This window comes from Sinocyclocheilus anshuiensis, unplaced genomic scaffold (genome assembly GCF_001515605.1).
Source record: "Sinocyclocheilus anshuiensis isolate Anshui unplaced genomic scaffold, SAMN03320099.WGS_v1.1 scaffold209, whole genome shotgun sequence".
Lineage (NCBI taxonomy): Eukaryota > Metazoa > Chordata > Actinopteri > Cypriniformes > Cyprinidae > Sinocyclocheilus > Sinocyclocheilus anshuiensis.
Genome location: NW_015540880.1, coordinates 908,035 through 916,693, shown reverse-complemented (window position 1 = coordinate 916,693; position 8,659 = coordinate 908,035).

Genomic DNA, 8,659 nt, shown 5'->3' with positions numbered 1-8,659 from the left:
ACAAATGACCTGCAAGTAGCAAATAAAGCTTACTGGCAACTAAAAAGGAACAATCTCTTTGATATCCAAATTACCTATTCGATTGCACATACATCATCCCATTAAAGAAAATGTGTTTAATAATTTTCATAGGCATTTTGTTAGCATATATTAATGTCATTTAAAAAAAACATACAAAATATGAACAACGAACAATGTTTTTTTTTATTAAGGAATATTACAAGTAGCTAAATAACTGATTTAACTCACCACATAGTCTAAAATATAGGCTGTGTATAAATAATTTTTTTTTAGACCTTTTCTCTGGTAAAGAGAGTATTTGAGATCATATCTATCAATTTAAAACATCATGAATGGGTTTTCACACTCCATGTGAGAGTTATCACATTCTAAATGGCAGTAGAGTTAGTGGAACACTGTCATTTTTTTTCAATCATAGCATCATCCTAAAATTATAATACTCCCAATAGATATAAAATATAAACTCTCGCTAGGCATTTCGTGGCTGCAATGTCTGGGCGCGCTGTGAAACGCTGAAATTAATGGGGGCAGACATGTTCAGTCCATAAGGTTAAGTGTTTGTAATAGTCCGGAGCATTTGTTTATTGACATGCCTCCGTTTAAGGACCTTATTTAGACGATCGCAATACTACATGTCGGAAGCGATGCATTTACTACCTCGTGGCAAACTGAATTATAGTTTGATGTGAGGTCGCGCATCATCACACTCGGAGGCGCGCATTGAACTTTTCACCTGGCAGCGCGCAGCGCGCCCCCAGCATTTCCCTAGTCTGCGTTAAATTATGTTGTGGGACACCTAGTGGTTAAAGGGAAGAGAATCATGGTGAAAATGGCATGCAGTTGAATGACTGTTATGGATTCCGTCACTATTGTTGTCACATTAGCAACAGTAATTCGAGATAAATTGTAAGATAAATCTGTCCATTATAATGATAAATTGTTAGTATTATTGGTTTTGTTTGCAAGTCTGTTTAGGAGTTTGGCCGAATAAAAGTACTATGCTCTATATAATTTTCTTTCCAATCTCTCTCGCACGTATAGTATGTAATCTAATGTCATAGTTTTTCGTTTTAATTTTTTTAAATTTTATTTTGCCAACTCCCTTCTCCCCAACATTGGTTTTAAAAATGATTATTGGGCAGCTGTTTTCAAGCTTTTGTTTTTCTATCTTTCTATTTATTTATTTATTATTTTAGATGTAAATCTGCTTTGTTACTACTAGGGCAGTGCGATCTTGAAGAAAAATGCGATATGCGATAACTCATTAAATAATGCGATAGTCGATATGCGATATGATAGGCTAATGCTTAAAGTGCCACATGCTCAGATGAAACAGTTTTACTCAGCTGTTGCTGAGTCAGTTCTGTGAACTTCTATAACTATCTTGTGTCATATAAATATACTGTATATATATATGGTTATTTGTATGTATGTATGTATCAAGAGCTCCTGTAAAACCACAACAAATTCCTTGTGTTTGCGCACACTTAAGTGGTGAATAAAGCTCATTCTGATTCTGATTCTAATATAACTAGCATACATGTTTCACTTTTTGTGAGAAGAAAGCACCCCTACAACAACTTCTGAAAGTGAACCGTAGTGTTTTAGGCCTACTCTAGCATTACGCCGTAGCGATATGCATATTGCGATATGTATATTTGCGATATTTCGATAATTGCGATATATTGCACAGCCCTAGTTACTACTATAGGCTACTAATATTTTTTATTACTAGCCTATGTCTATGACACTCCAGATACAATGAAAACAGGACACGGACAGGTAAATAATAAAAAGGAGCACTCATGATAATTAGATTTGGACGTGCACAGTCCTTTGTCAATTTTCCATTAGGTGGCACTAGAGATCTTATATTGGACTATGAAGAGCTGTCAGCATTTAGATGGGGAATATAGGCTACTATCAGGAGCTACTAACTAATTCACCAGAAACAGGTTTAACCATGTTTTGATTTTAGGTGGGTAAGATTAAAAACAAAACATTAATACTTATTACATGGCCAAATTAAATTTAAGTTCAAAGTTAATCTACTTATGTCTGAGTTTAGCTATTTAGTGTAACAAATTCCTTTAAACAGGATAGATCGTCTGGCTTTCTGTGAAACACACTAATATCAATGGATGGAATAATTCCATAATAATTCTCATTTGCTACTGAATCTACACTGCTTGTAAATAATTAGTCTTTGCATCAGAACTATTGCTAAAATTCAGGGGGCCTGGGACAATTTGTATGGGTAGTCCTTCTCTCTCTTATGGCTCACGGTACATACAACAGTTAGTGTCGTTGTAAATAATTAAATTTAAACAAAGAATGAATATTGAAAATGACTATGAGAAAGGGCTCAGTAGCTAAACATCGATATGACACGTGTCCTATGCAAATGAGAGACAGATTCTGTGAGGGTCTCGGTTTGACTGCATGTGTCTCTGAATGACTTGAAAGATGTGAGTCAATGATGCAGGCAGCAGCACTGAACTCATTCGCCGCTCACATCCTGTCTGACAGACACTCCATCATTCTGACAGCTGTCGCTTTATCGGTTTCCGCTCGGCACACACACACACACACACACACACACACACACAAACTGCCTGGTGTGAATGAAGGATATGGATGTTGGAAATACTGTAGAAATAAAATGGAATTCTGCTCATGTTTTGTGCAAATGTTTATCTCTGTGTAAATGTGCATGTGTGGGTTTACTTGGCTATAATTTGAGAACAAATTGGTTCCCACCAGATAACCTGACAAAACCTTCTCTTAGAAACATCATCAATAGCAAAAATTATTCATACATTAAATAAATGAATACACACATATTTACAATTTAAATCTATAACAATATCTCTATCTACCTATCTATCTATCTATCTATCTATCTATCTATCGCAAATGTTTATCTCTGTGTAAATGTGCATGTGTGGGTTTACTTGGCTATAATTTGAGAACAAATTGGTTCCCACCAGATAACCTGACAAAACCTTCTCTTAGAAACATCATCAATAGCAAAAATTATTCATACATTAAATAAATGAATACACACATATTTACAATTTAAATCTATAACAATATCTCTATCTACCTATCTATCTATCTATCTATCTATCTATCTATCTATCTATATATATATATAGAGAGAGATAGATAGATAGATACATAGATAGATAGATATCCATATACTGTATATCTTTGTCTTCAGGCTTATCGTGTATATTATATATAATAATAAAAAATAATATATATTATAATATATATATTTACTTCAGTTATTCCGTTATATTCACCAATCCCCTACATGTGTAGACTTGTAAAGTTTTATAATATGAGATGTTAAGAGTAATTTGCATATTTTAAATATTGTTTTATTTTTGTTCACATTGTTCTTAAATTGTTGGTCTATTTAGTACCGATGTTAATAATTCAGTGTTTTTAATGACCATTTTTTAAAGAACCTGTAATAATGCTGTAAGATCTCTATCTATCTATCTATCTATCTATCTATCTATCTATCTATCTATCTATCTCTGTTAAATTTTCTAGCTAATTCCTATTAGGGACACACAATATATTGTGATCATATTGATTATCGGCCAGTATTACAGATTTTATTTATTCAAAGGTATCCGTCAATAGTGGATATTTAACTAATAATTTAACAACACTGTTAAATGTAATGTTTTGCAAATCTCAACATGAATATCCATTTTTAAATGCTGTACATTATAATGTTGTGATGCCTAAATTCACTTACTGCATTTGCATTTAAAACAATTAATTTTTTAAATGATATATCAATATAAATTGTATAGGATTTATGTTTATATATAAACAATAGAAGTCTGTGCTATGCACTCTTTTAAATAGCTTAGTAAACATTTGTGTGTGTGTACTTGTTTGTATAAAAGACAGGCTGCTCTACACATGGCACAGGGGGCATCAGACTTCCAGGAGCCCTTTGGGCCAGGGGTCTCATTCCTGCGTCCTGCACTCTTCCTTCCTTTTCTCTTCAGTCTCATTTTCACTTTACCTTATGCTTTCCCTTATGTCCTCCTCCCCTAGCTGTCACTCTCACAGCTTTCTCACTCTCTCCTTTTCTATCTCTTTTTCTCCTCTGTGTTTTATGTTGCTCAAAGAGAGAGCACTGTGAGCACGGTAGAAGTTAATGCTGCACCATTATAGCTCTGCCACCTATTGGGGGAATCTTCCAGCTACTGACAGGGCAGTTTTATGCCTGCAGACTCCCTCTGTGTCTGAGAGAAGCTGCCCTCTGAATGACATTGCATACTCATTCTAAATGTATTATGATAATGAGCTACAGAAGAGCACATTGTAATTATTTTGACAACAGCAGGGGGAAGCAAGTTATTAAGCTCATCCCGTTACCTCTCCTCCCCCTCTGTCTTTCTCTCTCCCCATATCTTGCTCCTCCTCTCTCTCTTTCTTTCTCTCTGAAAATTTCAGTTTGAAAAGGTTTAATCAATAAGAGCAAAATACAAACATATTGCTAAAAAAAAACACTGATAGCCCGCAACATGATGTAGCGTTTGTGTGTGGGAGCAAGAATGAACATGTGTGTATGTGTGCACATTTAAGTGTAGAGTGATAGATGGTCGACAGGCTACATGGCAGCTCATTTCCTCCCGACTGGCAGAGAAAGATGTTACGGAGTTGCTACAGCAACTGCAGCCTGTCAGCTTGACAGACAAAAAGATCTCTCGCTGTCTTTCTTTTGTTCTCTCCTTCCCGCTCTTTTCCCTTCTCAGGTAGGTGATGAAGTGCTGCCTTGAATCAGAGGATGACAGACTGATGGGAGATTTAAAAGGCTGCTGTACAGCCTAAAATTCCTACTTAAACTGACCCATGAATAATGCATGCAAGTGCACTCGCCTTCACAGACACACACAAACACACACAGAGAGAGAAAGCCTACACAAGCTCTTGTCTTAATCAAGCACAAACCACAATATACATTTGCAAACTTAAGAATGCCAATTATTTCTTCATCACAATCACATCAGTTTTTCCTTTTTGTGCAAAATAAGGCCCATGCTGGTAATGGTTGCTGGCTTTATGCAGCCCATTTATTCAGAAGCTAATTGGAACGTATGCTTGTATGGTTGGAACATCACTTTTAATTTTCAGTTTTTGTTAAAGCATGTCATATATTTTACTAAGTAGATTATTTGGCTCACATTAGCATGCTATGATGCAAAAAAACTGTTCATGCTTGGATTATATTTCCTAGGGGCAGGTCTGGCTGCGAATGGTAGTGGTTCTACCCCTTATCCCTGCACAAAACACTTCTGGCACTTAGTATTTTGCTGCATGTGTGTGATATTTACATATGTGATGTGACGCAGAGAACCTTACCTTAGGTCTAGCTGCAGGAAACTGACTCCTCCCCTCTTCCCCCACATGGCCAGTGCCCTCTGCTGGCCTGGTAGTATTTCATGTTCTTCATTAGAGCCTCTCTAAAAGACCAATTTGTCTTTTTAAGCTCTTTAAAATTAACATATCGCTAATTGCTATTCATCCTTCAGGCTTATCATGTTCTGATCATATATTTAAAATATTTTTATAACTTGTAATTCATGTCTCAATGGATGTACTTTTGGTAGCCTACTACAATTAGAGTAATTGTACATGTCCAAATTTATCTCTTTGGGTGCGATTCCCATAGACACAAAATGATTCTTAAAACTACTTCTGTTGGTGTTACCCAATGTCTTCGGGTTGTTTTAATATTAGGAATATCATATTTCTGACATGGAAAAAAAGTCAAATTTAAATTTTACCATTATTGAGTAGCTTAACCACTTTAATGCCCATTTGTATTTTAGACCTAATTTTTACTAAATTTGACTAAATTTTCATAAATCTTCATTTCTCTACAGACTTCTGTTGTATTCAATGCAGTGAACACACTTACCATAAGCTTAAATACGTTGTTTGTGCCACTGAAATGCAGTAATAACAGGTCCATATACACTGCATAACTAGGTTATATAAGTGAATCTACCAAAACTTGCCCCACTTTCACACATCTGACCCTTTTAATTCATCTTTATGTAGCATATTAGTCGGTGATAGGCCACAAAAGACCTAGTAAGCATAGCCTGCTGCCATTTCACATGCCCCGATATTAAAAGCATTTTAATTATTCGCTGACACTATGTAGCCCTAAAGAATATGCCCCTCAACCTCTAAAGGCCCGCAGTCATATCGCCACGGTCATGAACTGATTTCATATGAGCACGCAGAGACAATTAAACCTCATCTGCCGCTTTGCCTATCTGCTGCGCGGGGCTTCATTTAACGACCATTTGTCTCCATGATGGATTTCCTATTTTTACCGACAGCAACCGAGTCGAGGGACGCGTGAATTATAGATGTGGGGCTCAGCAGCTCGCGGTGAAATACTGTCACGGTGAAGAAGAGAGAGAGGGCTGCTGCAAAAAAAAAAAAAGGAAAGTGGACAGCGGCTGTTTTTTAGCTCACATTTCTCTTGAGAAGGGCGTTTATCACCGGGGTCGCAGGAGGTGATGTATCGTCGCGAGGGCGAGCGAAAGATTGGCAGCATAATTATGGCATTAAAAGAGAGGCCGGACACAAAGCGAGAGGACCGTAATTTAAATTGTTTTGTTTCCCTGGTGCTGGATTCTGCCCTTGAGTGACATACTGAAATTGGAAGCAGTTATTTATGTCTTCACACTAATTGGAGAATTTAATAAGGTAATTAAATGGGAAAAGAATGGCAGGTTTGGCATTGCCTACATCTATTATTATGAATATGCCTCATTTACACACAGACATCATTTTATATTTTCGGCTATTCAGTAATAGATTGTCTTCTCTTCTCTTCTCTTCTCTTCTTTTCTCTTCTCTTCTCTTCCTTTTTTTCCTCATTTGTTCTTTTTTTTTTTTTGTATCTCTTGAGTGATACCTGCCATCAGGAACCATCTGTGCAGCCCAGCCCACAATGAACGTCATTTCCTGCACTTGCCAAGGCTGTCATGCTTATTCTATTTAGCTTGATGTTAATCAAGAAATCTCTTTTAATGTATTCTAATTGGACTGGCTGTTCTGCATCATGTTTATGTGTGTGTCCAGTGTCCGTATCTCATCATGAATGAAAGTAGAGGGGGTAAAACAAGGAGAGAGCAGAACAGATGGTCTCCCTCGCCTTTCCTCTCTAAGTCCCTCGGCCTCTCTCCCCTATTAGTCACTCAGTCGGTTACGCACATTTGCTCTTCCTATGTCTGTATCCCTCTCTCACTCGTTCCCTCTTTCATTATCAAATAGGAAATAAGATTACATTCTGCTGCCTTGCAGCTGCATCATGCACACTTTTAATAATATGTTTCTGTGCATGACTAACAGCCATTACAAGTCACTTTGTTACATCATTAACTAACCATGAGAATAATGTTTGTCACAATAAAAGCTGCTGTAAATATACTTGTATTTATTGGGTACTGTGTTATGCAGTGTATGCCAAAGAGGAGCTGTAATAGAATCTATAACCTCCTTAATGAGCGTTGAGTCTGAGTTGTACTTCAAGATAATGCTAATCAGTTTTTTTTTTTTAATTCAAGGAAAACGTAAAAGTAAACAAAGGTAAGCCAGTGCTATCATCAGGGGGGAAACTAGAAACACTGTCTTGAGACCAGTGATGAAAAGCAACCAATGAGTTCCCAACCTGAAGTACTTAAAAACATGTAAATTATTCTTAGTCTACTGTTATATATAATACTACATGTTTAATAGGCTACATAGTATAATATTGCATACTAATACTGCATATGCAATATTGCATTTGGAACATGCAATATTACAGTGAAGTGTAAACTTAATCATTTACAAATACCCCCTAAACCTGTTTAAACATTTTACAGTCCTAGCAAGAAATCAGATCAAATTTGATTGGATTTGACCACAGCTGCAAAGCATGCTGGGTAACTCATAGTGCTAGATTAATAAAGGAATATTGCAGATTCAAAACAGGTTATCCTCAATCAACAGCACAGTGCTGATTGCCATAAAATTAAAAATGTCCTTTTACTGAGTTACAGTGTGCTACGTTGAATGAAAGTGAATGGGGCAAATCTGTAAACATTAAAACATAAAAGTATATAATTTTTAGTGTGAAAATTATAGTTATATCCAATTTTTACATTTTAAAACAACCATAAAAAACAAGAACAACAGGTCAAATCATAGACAATTTTAACAGAAATATTAATGTAAGTGTGTTTATAAAATTATAAGCTTTACGTTTCTACTTTGGTTCAATTATTTCCATTTTAAATGCCTCATTGTATCCTTTGTGGTAGCATTCCATCAATTTTGTCTTATTTCTATGCATTTTCATGAAAATAAGTTTAACTTCTCTAATGAATGTCTATTAACAAAATTAACTGGAATTTTTTTTATTACTTATATTAATTATATTACTTTTATTAAACTCACAACAATTGTATCCATGTCTGTATAAAGAAATAAGTAACTTGTAACTCTTACAATCTTGATTTGTGCTTTAAAAAATTTTGAATTTGTGGTAATATAATGCTACAAATGTATCATTCCTTGAATGATAATGCTAAATTATATATTT